The 13238-nt window shown below is 38.8% G+C and overlaps 1 protein-coding gene across 8 annotated transcripts in view; it reads left to right on the top strand.

Annotated features, from left to right (window-relative positions):
* BAZ2B (bromodomain adjacent to zinc finger domain 2B) overlaps positions 1–13238 on the top strand; it is a 168901-nt gene that overhangs the window by 33685 nt on the left and 121978 nt on the right. For all 8 annotated transcript variants that reach the window (XM_076343263.1, XM_076343270.1, XM_076343267.1 and 5 more), the window contains one exon: positions 6029–6071. The gene's annotated coding sequence lies outside the window, so the exon portion shown is untranslated. Of the gene's footprint in view, positions 1–6028; positions 6072–13238 lie in introns of those variants that run through there.

The following is a 13238-nucleotide window of genomic DNA, read 5'->3' as shown; positions in this document are numbered from 1 at the left end:
GTTGCTGGGGAAGACAGGGTGTCATGAGAGGGATGCCTTCAACATGTAAATTTCTTCTCCCTTTCAAAGGGAAAATAATTGCTATGCCTGTTTTAGAGGTCTTGGACTGTTTATTTACTGACCGTGGCGAGTGCTACTGATGTATTGAGGTAGCTTTCTACAGCACGTGAATAAAACTCTGGACAACGAAACCTTTAGTCTTTGGAAAGAGAATAAAACACCTCAGTAATACAAGACCATGCATTAAAAAAGCTTTTCTTTATTGATGAAGAATGGACAGTGGTCTTTGATTAACTTACTAATTTGTTTATTGTAAACATGTACAGCATGTGGGAGAATGAACCAGGGCAGTGTGTGATGCATTTTGTACATGTTGCATTGTATTTGCATTTGTTTGTTTACTTGAGTTAGAAATGGGAAGTTAGAATCATAGAATGATAGAATAGTTTGGGTTGGAAGGAACCTCTAAAGGTCATCTAGTCCAACCCCCCTGCCGTGGGCACATCTTCAGCTAGATCAGGTTGCTCAGAGCCCCGTCCAACCTGACCTGGAATGTTTCCAGGGGTGGGGCATCCACCACCTCTCTGGGCAACCTGTGCCAGTGTTTCACCACCCTCAGCATAAAAAATGTCTTCCTTATATCTAGTCTATATCTACCCGCCTTTAGTTTAAAGCCATTCCCCCTTGTCCTGTCGCAACAGGCCCTGCTAAAAAGTCTGTCCCCATCTTTTTTATAAGCCCCCTTGAAGTACTGATAGGCTGCAAGAAGGTCTCCCCGAAGCCTTCTCTTCTCTAGGCTGAACCACCCCAACTCTCTCAGCCTTTCTTCATAGGAGAGGTGTTCCATCCCCCTGATCATTTCTGTGACCCTCCTCTGGACGTGCTCCAACAGGTCTGTGTCTTTCTTATGCTGAGGGCTCCAGAGCTGGACGCAGTAATTCCAGCTGGGGTCTCACCAGAGCAGAGTAGAGGGGCAGAATCACCTCCCTCGACCTGCTGGCCACGCTGCTTTGGATGCAGCGCAGGATACGATTGGCCTTCTGGGCTGCGAGCGCACGTTGCTGGCTCATGTCCAGCTTTTCATCCACTAGTACCCCCAAGTCCTTCTTGGCAGGGCTGCTCTCAATCCCTTCATCCCCTAGCCTGTATTGGTACTGGGGGTTGCCCCGACCCAGGTGCAGGACCTTGCACTTGGCCTTGTTAAACCTCATGAGGTTCACACGGGCCCGCTTCTCGAGCTTGTCCAGGTCCCTCTGGGTGGCGTCCCGCCCCCCTGGCGTGTCGACTGCACCACTCAGCTTGGTGTCATCTGCAAACTTGCTGAGGGTGCACTCAATCCCACTGTCTATGTCACTGATGAAGATATTAAACAGTACCGGTCCCAATACGGACCCCTGCGGGACGCCACTCGTCACCAACCTCCATCTGGCCATTGAGCCGTTGACCACCACCCTCTGGATGCGACCATCCAACCAGCTCCTCACCCACCAGACAGTCCACCCATCTAGTCCATACCTCTCCAGTTTAGAGAGAAGGATGTTGTGGGGGACCGTGTCAAAGGCCTTACAGAGGTCCAGATAGACGACATCTGTAGCCCTTCCCGTGTCCACTGAGGTAGTCGCTCCATCATAGAAGGCCACTAGGTCAGGCAGGCAGGACTTGCCCTTGGTGAAGCCATGCTGGCTGTCTCGAATCACCTCCCTGTCCTCCATGTGCCTTAGCAGAGCTTCCAGGAGGCTCTCTTCCATGATCTTCCCAGGCACAGAGGTGAGACTGACTGGCCTGTAGTTCCCCGAGCCTTCCTTTTTTCCCTTCTTAAAAATGGGGGTTATGTTTCCCCTTTTCCAGTCAGTGGGAACTTCACCGCACTGCCACGACTTCTGAACTGCAATGGAGAGTGGCTTAGCAACTTCATCCGCCATTTCCCTCAGGACCCACGGATGGATCTCATGAGGTCCCATGGACTTGTGCACCTTCAGGTGCCTTAGATGGTCTTGAACCTGATGTTCTCCCACACTGGGCGGCTCTTCATTCTCCCAGTCCCTGCCTTTGCCTTCTGCGGCTTGGGCGGTGAGGTGCGAGCACTTGCCAGTGAAGACCGAGGCAAAAAAGTCATTGAGTACCTCCACCTTCTCCATGTCCCGGGTAACCAGGTCTCCTGTTTCGTTCCAGAGAGGGCCCACATTTTCCCTTGTCTTCCTTTCATCCCCGACATACCTAGAGAATCCTTTCTTGTTGCCCTTGATGTCCCTGGCCAGATTTAATTCTATCGGGGCTTTAGCTTTCCTAACCTGATCCCTGGCTGCTTGGACAATTTCTAGTTAGATTTGTTCTTACGTAAATGTAATAGACAACTCTGTTTTTCTTAAAAACTGAATTTATTTGCTCAGGTTTATAGCAGTTGCATCAAGATGCACTTTTTTTTCCCCCTGGGGGAGAGTATTAGAGACACAGGACATTTGTCAGTCAATTGTGTGTGATACAAAATTGTCCAACTGAAGTTAGTTTTGGCTTATGAAAAGATAAGTAGTTTTGTGTGTATACATCTAGCCAGATTTACTTTCCCAATCTGTAAAATTCTTGGATTTGGACCTTTACTAAAATCTTGACTATGTGTAGTTGACACTGTTTGGGAGGAAGATAGTTTTATTACCTGTAATTTTGAATGTACTGCTAAAATTTTCCTGCTGAATACAGACTTTTTATTTAGCCTAATGAAAGTATGTGATACTCTCATGTTCATGCTGGGTGATTTGCATAATATCATATGATATTTTAATGGAGGGCTATGCTCCTGTATTTCTGTTAAGTATTTCAAGAAAGAGTTTAAGAAATTTACCCTATTTGCATACCCCAGCACCTGCTGGTGGTATTGCACAGTTGCATGTTTTCTGGAGCCTTCCTCTCCTGGTTTTTCATCCTCGCATCTCCCAGATGTTTCCTGACACCTCTGCTCATCTATCTCAAACTCTGATTTCATGTTCTATCACCCCTTTCCAAACTTAGATTTGACAACCCTCCTACTCCACCCCTTCCCTCAGGTGCAATCAACTTTATGGCTCAACTGCCTATGGAGAGGTACCTTTTAGCTCATGTAAGTACACAGGGTATTCAAGGTAGGAATGGTCATGGAACATGACCTCTAATAACATGAGTATCAGAGTACAGAAGGCTGAAAGCTTACATAGGCAGCAGATTTTGAGGTCTTCTATGAGTTTTGAAGGTGGACTGAAATGTTTATCGTACCATTTGAGATTAAAGACCTACTTTAGTAGGTCTTTAGTCAAAGAAAGCTAAGAAAATACGAATGTGCTTTGTTGAAATATATATTACATTACGATCTGAAGTAATTTGTGCGGTGTGAAGCTGTGAGATAGCTCCAGACAGTATGAAGTGATTTTGCTTATGCACATGGCTAATGTTGGAATTTTTTTGCTTTGGGAATAATACTTAACATACGCAGACCTTGAAGTATTGGAGCCATAGTAAAGCCTGTTTTTAAAACTTACCTGTTTGTGCTTGCAGTTGTGCAGTCTTTTGCATTACAATTTCTTAAGTACATATTCCAATGTCTTGCAGAAACTTCTTTGTTTACAAGTTTTTGTATTTCTTGTAAAGTTCTAGAGGATTTTCCAAGTAGTGACCCTTTTCATGTACTAAGGATAGAGAAGAGACAAAAGCCCCTCTCTCCTTCCTCACTCTTTGGTTTACATACTTGCATCCAGTCAGAGCAGACAAAGTATAGAGGAGAAGTCAGCAGCTGGTAGAGTAAATGTGTTGAAGCAACAAATTGTCAGAGAGCATCAGGCTGAATCTACTGCTCAAGATTTCCTCCCGGTCTTTTCTTCTGTTTTGGAAGTGTTGTCACCCTGGGGAAACAAGTAGGCTATTTTTCCAGTGCGGTTGGATCCTTAGGGATCTGGGTAACTTTTCTATAGAGAAACATTTTCTTCTCATGGGATATAGTATTCAGGGCTGAGGAAGCTGTGACTGTGCAGTATGCTCTGCCTGCCAGTAAGGTAGTTGGTTATTGTTCCTTGCAAATGGGAAGCTGGAACTTAGAGCTGTTTTCACTGTCCTCAACTCTATTGAACCTCTAACATTTGTCCCAAGGTTCAGGTTTTGGTGGGCTATTCAATGCCTTCAGGGTTAGTTACCAAAACCAAAACTTAGCAGTGCCACAGGTATAGATGTAGTCAGAAGTAGAATGTATGTGCAAAATTATAACAGGCAGCAAGTACTTGAGCTTAAGCTAATACAGGAAATACCATGGTTCCAACTTAGAAGAAGAAATACGCCTTTGTTTTCTACTTTCTGAAGGACAGTTCAGGGTTCTAGTCAGCCAGCAGGATGGTAGCAAAATACATTCTTTCTTAAGCTTTTCCTCTCTCAAATGCTTTGATCCCACTTTTCAAATGGTGTAGTTACTGTGTCATATCTCCTTCCATCACTTCTCTCTTTCTTGTTTCTGGTCTAGTAGGTTGGGGTTTTTTTTTGCTGTTGTCAAAGCATGGCAGTAGGGTAGAGAAGGGAAACAGTAATGTTTTGATTTCTCCTTGGCAGAACAAATGTGATTCCTTTCCTGTATAGGTTGATGATGTTGCCACTGACTGTTAAGAGGAACGATTTGTTCCTGGCTGTCCTTTGACAAGGGAGAAAAATACCTATTGTTTTCCTGGCAGGCCCGGGAGTGTACTTTGACAGTAGTGGCCATAACAAACAAAAAAGCAATTGTTGCTGTTAACGCCCACACGTTTACAGGTTGTAATTTAAAATTAAATTTAAAAAAGCTATGGCTGTTGTTGATGTAATTAGATACCTAGATTTAAATTGTTACTTGGTTTACCTAACTCTGTAAAAGTTGTTCTTGCTCATGTAGATGACTGAAGTTTGTTGGTCTAAATTTATCAGTATGTTTTCTTGACTGTGCCACTGTAAGATAGGCCAGCTTTATGCTCCCATCAGTGTGATGCTGTAGAAAAAACTCTAGAGTAAAAAGGTCCATTTTTTTACACATTTATTTTTAAAATAAGTGTTCAGTGTAAAATAAAAGCCCCAAACAAACCAACAACAAAAAAAACCCTGAAATGCCATTTTACCGTAGCATTTTTTGGATATGTAGGTAGTTATGCATATTTGCACAGTTAAAATTGTCCATCAGTGTAGCTGAAGAGAGCATCTATATTGTATAGCATGTATATGTTTAATGCTACAGAGATATTTTTAAAAGATTGAACTGTAAAATTTCAGACTCTTTACTAGTCTTCAGTGAAAAAAAATTATTAGAAAACCCCAACAATACCAGATTTCTACTACTATAGCAAGTAGCATTTTCCTGAAATGCTTGTATTCCAAATTCCAAATAACAGCATCTGTTATGCTGTTTCCTATTTCCTGTACAGTGTGTATGAACTATGTGTTTAGAAAAACTTGATTGAGCCAGGGGAAAAAAAATGTGGGAAGAAAGCAATCCAAACAAGTGTTCAAAAATTATTTTTAGTTTTAAATTTTCAGTGAAATATGTGTGGATTTTGTACTGACAATAGAGATGCTCCTGAATTCTTGTAGCATGAGAATTTGAAATCCTCATGCTAGAGAGCATCAGTAATGGAATGAAATTCTGGTTCTGTATAAACAAAACTGAAAATTCCCATTGGTTTCTGGGAGGCCAGAATTCTTTTTGCAGTTTAACAGAAAGATTCCTTTGACTTACTGTGTATGTCAAAGGGGAACACATTGTACTGTATCATTCACAATTTAGTAAGGGTAGTAAAATGTGTATGTGTATTTAAACAGCTGGTTGCAAACAAAAAAAGTGTGATTACATAACATTGGGCTTAAACTATTCTTGTTTTAATGGCTTCATATCTGGCTTTGGGAAACAAAGTGTTTTCAGTACACTGGAAATACTTCACAGATGCATTTTTTTGAGAAATGTTACCGTTCTGTTTGTGTCTGTCTTTGTCCTTGTAAAAGTTACTTGATGAAAGGATGACTCAGCTGATCATTAATTGTTTTCTGTTTGCAGGTTGCAAAACAGCAATGTCACAGAACTGACCACATTCATCACAGTAAGTAAGCTGTAGCAATAAGCATTCTGGTAATTTTCTGAGAAGCATGAATCATATAGGGAAAAGGAAAATGTTGTGTACTGTATGGCTTAGTGCTAAATTCTGCATCCAGGTCCTGATTTCAGCAAGACATTAAGCACAGGCTTAACTAAAACTTTTAGATTCTTGGTCCAGATGTGCAATTCCTTTTGTGACCTCAGGCTTAACTATTGAGTAGGTATTTAACAATTAATGTCCATGATAACACTGTTATCATTCTTTCTGGATTGCTTTGTTTGTAGGCTTGAAATATAAATATGATAGAATGTAATTTTAGTGTGTTGCACACTTTCAGTATACCTTTAGTAGTTTTGATGTCTGATATTATACAGTTTAGGGAATATTTAAAATTAATTGAGAGATTGTGCTTAGAGTTTTGATTCCAAAGTCAATTTTAGCAACTTTGAGAAGTATTTTGAATAGTCAGAGAATGTGTGATATTTTGCTACGTGATGAGCATGAATTATCTTGTTTTATTAATAGATAGTTTACTAGACTATTAGGAAATGAAGAATTTTGCATTCACATCAATTTTTGCTTTTTTTTTTTTCAGGATAACTAAAGAAAAAAAAAGTATTTGTGTCTTATTCCACTACTTTGCTTTAGGCAAAGTTAACAGTGAAAACTAAAATAGGTAGAGATTCAACCAGAAAGTCTGACTGGCTTTGCTTAGCTCACAGATGCAACTTTCAGGCATAGTTTTTAACTTTTATTGTACTTACTGTCTGTCAGGTACATAAAGTAAGAGAGGAAAATCTGAAATAGATTTGAAATGATTTTTCAAGTTTATTATTTTGGTGCTTCTCATATTAACCATCAATTCTTCATACCCTGAAAATAGCAAATAACATACTTAAATTTGTAAAGACATATTGTAAGTTTATGTCCAGTAATGAGATATGTTGGTTAACAAGGGCCTTGTTTAGATCCCAGACATGATATTGTGTCATACAGTGGAGTCTTATGTTTCAGTAGCGACCTTCATGCCCTCATCCCAGAGGTAACTTTACAATCAGTAAAGATAAAATTTGCACTGACAATACGGGGGAAAAAAAAAGGCTAAATCAGTCATTTTTGCATGCTGATTAAAATAATTCTTAAGATTAAATTTAAAAGGCTCAGGTTTTAGAAGTACTTCTTCAAGTGTACAGTTGCATGCTTTCTGTACAGTGTGGAAAGAGAAGCTATTAAAACCACTACATGTGACTACTACTGACTACTACAGTATTTACGTGAATGGTAAGAGCACCAACATCTGCTGAATTCAAAGAACGAGTAGGTTCATGTGGAGAGAGCAGATCTATTAAATAGGAGGGATCAAGTGAATTAAAGGTCAAAAGAACAGTTTTCTAGTGAACACATTGCTTAGCAGGCAGTGATATGAGAGCAGGTAAGGACAGGAGGTAAGATAGCCTGCTATTTTGAAGTGAGGAGCAGCAATGTGAACCAATTTAAAAAAAGGCACAACTAAGAAAGTCATTAAGTAATTTGCAAGAATAGGTAAAAACAGGAAGACTGTATCTAGGATTTAGAGTTGTCTGCAGGCATCAGACATTGTGAAACTTTCTGCAATACATTGGTATAGTGCCAGCTTCTGTAAGGTGAGCCAGTTTTGATGGAAAAGCTTTCTTTTCATAAAAGCTGAACTCTGTTGTTTTTTTCTTAATGAAGTAATGTTTTTTTTCTGGGACGTATTGAAACTGAAAGACTGCTACCTTCCCAGCCTCCCTGTGCCTGAAGGAAGGCATTGAAACTTCCTAGAAGAAGCTTCCAGTTTTGCAGGGGGTAGGGGGTATAGTATCTAATTAGTTTTAAACATTACCCATATCTTGGGCTTTAAAAAACTAAACCTGCTAACTTTCTGACTTGTGAATTTTTTTTTTTTTTTTTTTTAAAATTAGTCCTTTTCCTTGGGAAGGAGACGCAATCCCATTGAGAATATGGGTACATAGATGAAAACAACCGTTGCTCGTTGAAAATTTCTCTTTGACTTTTCTGAACACTCAAGTGTTATGAGGGCTTCTTCCTCCTTAATGTTTTGGGAGTTATTACCCACAAACAAGTCTAGATCCTACTTGGAGGGGTAGTTTTCCCTAGACCTACAACCACGGAATGAGAGCTGCTAGCTGGCTACAGCTGACCTGTTACTCTGTGGAACAATCAGGATGAATACTGAATAAAAAAGTGCCTTACTCAGTAGAATGAAAAAAATACTCCATAAATGGTCAAGTTGACATGCATAACTTTTTCTCCCTTTAAATGTGCAATTGGAGAAGAACAGAAGGAATTTATAGAAAGATTTCTGCTTTCTGATTGGTTTTCCTGTAGGCCTTAAACGCAAGGGAAATAATAGCCAGGTGTAGATCTCTTTCTCTCAGCAAGCTTATTTTTAAGGGCTGATTGATTGTACTAACTCAATGTACTGGTTTACTCTGCTTGTGTGTTTATGGCCAACTATAAGTTACTTAATCCTTTTGTGAGGGATGAAAAATGTCAAATCTCTGAAAAAGAAGAAAAAACATATCCTTAGTCATCTCTAACATTTTTGTGGGTACAGTCAATTCTTTAGCCTACAGAACATACTTTCTTTGTTACGAAGCAATAACAACCCTTCCATCCAAACAAAGAAATGGCACCTCAGTATGCATTCAGTTGTAACAAATAGGTTGCTCAAGGGAGAGCTTGGAAAGATTAGGACAAGTGGCAAGTAATAATTTCTTGTACTTTGTGAGTTGTAGGTGGTTTGGTTTTTTTCCTGTTTGTTTGTTTTTCTGTTAAAGTCATGCCATTTGAGATAAGAGTTTCTCGAGGATACTAATTTCTACTCCCAAATACAAAATTCTTTTCATCCCTAATGATGGCTCTTTTTATTTGTTCCAAAATGTGGTGGGGAATTCTAACAGTACCACTTCACCCGTGGAAACAAATAATGTAGAATGTTGACACAGTACTTGAAAGTTATGCAGATAATACTTTTTAAAAATTTTCTATGTGGTTGTAACTGAACAATTTATTAATGGCTATAATTAAACAAGTGATATAAAATAAAAGATCAGCTGAGCAGAAGGCTGAACAAAATTTTCTAGAGAGTTAAGGTAAAGTTAAGAAGAGAGGCCTCAGAATTTGACCAAAATTCTGATGACAAGTTACGTTTATGAGAGATGTTGCCATTACAGGAATACTAGAGTTGATGAATACTGTGGTTAGCAGAAGAATCTTTGTAGATGAGATCTACACTTAAGTTTTTTCCTTTTTTTTTTTTTTTTTTGGGGGGGGGGGTGGAGGAGAAAAAAAAAATCTTGAGCAAAGAAGAGGAAGATGTTAAAGGATTTGTAAATCATGCTTTCTACAGAAAGTAGAAGTAAGGATTTGACAGGTTTTGAAAACTGCCTAGTTTCTTTTCACAGTAACAAAGTATGCATTGGCCTACTTTTGAATTGGTGACTAGGAGTGTGAAGGTGAACAACAAAAAAAAGTGTTTGAGTTTTTTTGCTGTCAGACCCAGGAAAGATTTTGTATATTTGAATTGCTGGTTCTAAAATATAGAAGCAAATAGCCAAGAAAAGCACTTCCCTTACATGAAACTTAAGTGTGTGTAAATAGTAGTCTGTTTGCTGTGTTTTTATTTCGTTTGCAGACTTGGAGAAATGAAAGTTAGGCAAACATCTTGCCTTTTTTTTTAAAAACAAAAAACAAAAACAAAAACGTGCTTTATCACTTGTCAGCTGCTGTGTCTCAGAACAAAATAAATTGCACAAAAAAATGTGATTGAACTGTGAGTGAAATTTGGTAAGTCTGGGAACTGGCAACTAATGAGAAACTATTGATAACAAATTGAAACACACTATATGGAGAGGTGAGGGGGAAGAAAGAAGAAAAATTTGGTGAACTCAGATTAACAAAAATAGTTCTATGCTTTTATGGCAATTTGTGAGTATATCATTAGCTCCCTCCCCACAACTGTTCCCATTCTTCTTGTCAGAAGTTAGCTTAAGCATCTGGATACATAGCTGTATTTGCCTTTTTTCATCATGTATATACTCAAAAGGATGCAGAGAATTCATGTGAAGGCGTATTTGGTTATGGAGAATGAGTCTTTGTTTTCATATTCCTCCATACAATTCTGGGGCCTATAGTACGAGAAAGACATGGACCTGTTGGAGCGGGTCCAGAGGAGGCCACAACAATGGTCAGAGGGCTGGAATATACCTCTCCTGTGAAGAAAGGCTGAGAGAGTTGGCGTGTTTCAGCCTGGAGAAGAGAAGGCTCTGGGGGAGACCTGATTGCAGCCTTTCAATATATAAAGGGGGATCATAAGAAAGATGGAGGGAGACTTTTTACCAGGGCCTGCAGTGACAGGACAAGAGGCAGTGGTTATTAAACTGAAAGAGGGTAGGTTTAGATTGGACATAGGGAAGAATTTTTTTTTTACTGTGTGGGTGGTGAGACACTGTAACAGGATTGCCCAGAGAAGTTGTGGATGCCCCATCCCTGGAAGTCTTCAACATCAGGTTGGATGGGGCTTTGAGCAACCTGACCTAGTGAAAGATGTCTCTGCTCATAGGAGGGGGATTGGACCAGATGATCTTTGAAGGTCCCTTCCAAATGGAACCATTCTGTCATTCTATGAAAACATGCTGTTCATTGCTTGTAGTAATAGTATTTGAAAAGTAGCAGTTTGGTTTTTTGACAGTGTAGGTGGATGTACATTTGGCAAGCTCAGAAAAAATATAAAAGCTTCCAAAACAGCCCATTCCCCAAAGAACGTGAGAATTTACTTCCTTCATACATGTGTAACACCTGCAGATTTAATTATATCTTCACTTCAGTATAATAACAACAATTAACGTTGACTAAGAAACTAAAAATGATACAATTTTAAGTTTTATGTGCTTACAGTAATTATACAGTGTAACTAAAAGGCAGAAGGCAATTCCACCTTTTTTCTACTTATTTTTGCAGTTATTTTTAGAAAATAATCTCATTAAAAAATTGAAATAAAAGTAGTTTGTTGCTGTATGTTGCTGATTTGTCTGCAAATACGGTCATTGTGTGTGTACACGTGTATATGCTTGCTTGTATGTGTATATTTAGATTTATTTATCAAGGAAAACAAATTAACATGCTAGATAAAATAATTATGGAAGTAAAATTACAAAATGACTGAAAGTTTCAAGGAAAGAATTAATAAACTGCGTATTTCTCAGTGGAATACCTAGTTTTATGACAGTTTTCCTTTAAACTAATAGACTACATTTGATGTGTTGTATTTTATAATAGGAAGGCAGTTTTAAAAAACAAAAATAAACTCTTTACTGACACAATGTCTGTAAGAGTTACTCCCAACTGTTTTAATGCTGCTGCTGCAAACCAGATTTAATAATGGTTATTTGCTGAAAGGGTTAAAGAGCAGATTTTGATTATGTATTGTCAATCCATGATTAGCATCTGTTAGGAGGAATAAGTGGTTTATTAAGCTTTACTGTACAGATGGCAACTGGAGGAGCTCAGATGTAAATTGAATTTTCGGTAGTATCACTGTATTGTTAAGACCAGCTGGTTTTATCTTTGCAATAGCAGCGATCCGTTTGCACAAAAAAGTGTTTTTGTTGTTTACAGTTGCTTCAAAAGTTCAGAAATCTTTCAAAGTAGGTATGATTAGATAAGAGTTTTCACTTTGTTTGCTTTGGCTTTCTGATAGAAAGAAGTGTTCTTAGCATTTAAATACAAAGCTTTGTCTGCTTATGGGAAATGAGAAATATTTTTTCTAATTAAGTTTCAGAGTCTTAATATACAGTAGCTCTGTAATTTAGATGTTTAGGTTAAGAAGGCATTTCTAGTAAACTACTGAAAAAGATAATTTTCCATATATAAGTTGATGCAACCTTATCTTTTGAATCTAGTCTTCAGGGACTTCTCTGCTGGTAGCTAATCTGAGTATTGTGTTCCTGTTTCAACTAGAAAGCTGCTTTTAGTAGAACTTCACCAGTTCACCACAGGAAAGCTCCAAAAAGTGTGGTCTGGGTAAGGGTTACAAGTTCAAGGTGGGAGGTGTATTGCACATGTTGGTTTTTTTTTTTTTTTTTTTAATTTGCTGTTACCAGAATTCATAATTACTGTGAATCATTTGATACTTGATTATATTCTTAAAGTCTTAAAAATCCTTCGGCAAAACTAAATTTGCTTTATTTAATTTCTTTTCTGATTTTAAGGTAAGTAGCAAATCCTGTGGTAATAAAGAAAATTTGGAATAGTGGAATCAAAAGAGTCAAAACTGAGAAGGCAACTGGGATCCTTAAATGAACAATGAGAGTTCTTTTATTTTTAACTTGACAGCTGGAAGAGCTTAGATGTGTGTTTTGTGAGAAACTGATGTGAAAACAGAACAGCTTGGTAACTGGGAACAGCATATTGATCAGCATCTATCTTCAAATGTGTGTGAAAGGCACAAGGCCTTGGCTTAGTCTTGATTTGTGGTTGTAGCTCTGTTCTTCTGTTGCTTGTAGCATCGGTAGTCCATAAACCATTTACTAATTTATCTTAACAGTGAGTGAATAAGAATAAAAGACTTTTTTCAGAAACTTTTGCCTAGCAGGACAGGTTGGGGGCAGTAGCAGAAAGGCCCTTGGGGTTTTGGGTAGACAGCAAGCTGAACATGAGTCAGCCATGCACTCTTGCAGTAAAACAGGCCAACTGCATCATGGGGTGTATTGGTAAGAGTGTAGGCAGCAGTCTGAAGGAGGTGATGCCTACTGTCCCATTTGGCCCTTGTGAGACCACGTCTAGAGTGCTATATCCCAGTTTTGGGGTCCGTAGTACAAGAAAGATAGTGACATACGTTAGTGAGTCCAGTGGTTGGCTACCAAGATGAATAGGGAACAAGAGCGCATGACATAACACAGATGTGTGAGAGAATTGGAATAGTTCAGCCTTGAGGAGGCTCAGGGAAGCTAATGGTTATCTTGAGCTGCCTAAAAGGTGTTAGAGAGAAGAAAACTCAGATTCTTCCTGGAAGTCTACAATGAAAAGAGAAAAGGCAAAAGATGCAAATTATGTGAAGGGAAAAATTGATTAGATAAAAGGGAAAAACTCCTGAGAACGGAAGTTGTCAAACTTCATGAGCTGGCA

This window comes from Aptenodytes patagonicus, chromosome 6, assembly GCF_965638725.1.
Source record: "Aptenodytes patagonicus chromosome 6, bAptPat1.pri.cur, whole genome shotgun sequence".
NCBI classification, from domain to species: Eukaryota; Metazoa; Chordata; class Aves; order Sphenisciformes; family Spheniscidae; genus Aptenodytes; species Aptenodytes patagonicus.
The sequence above is the reverse complement of the archived record's forward strand: the minus strand, read 5'-3'. Positions and strand labels throughout refer to the sequence as shown.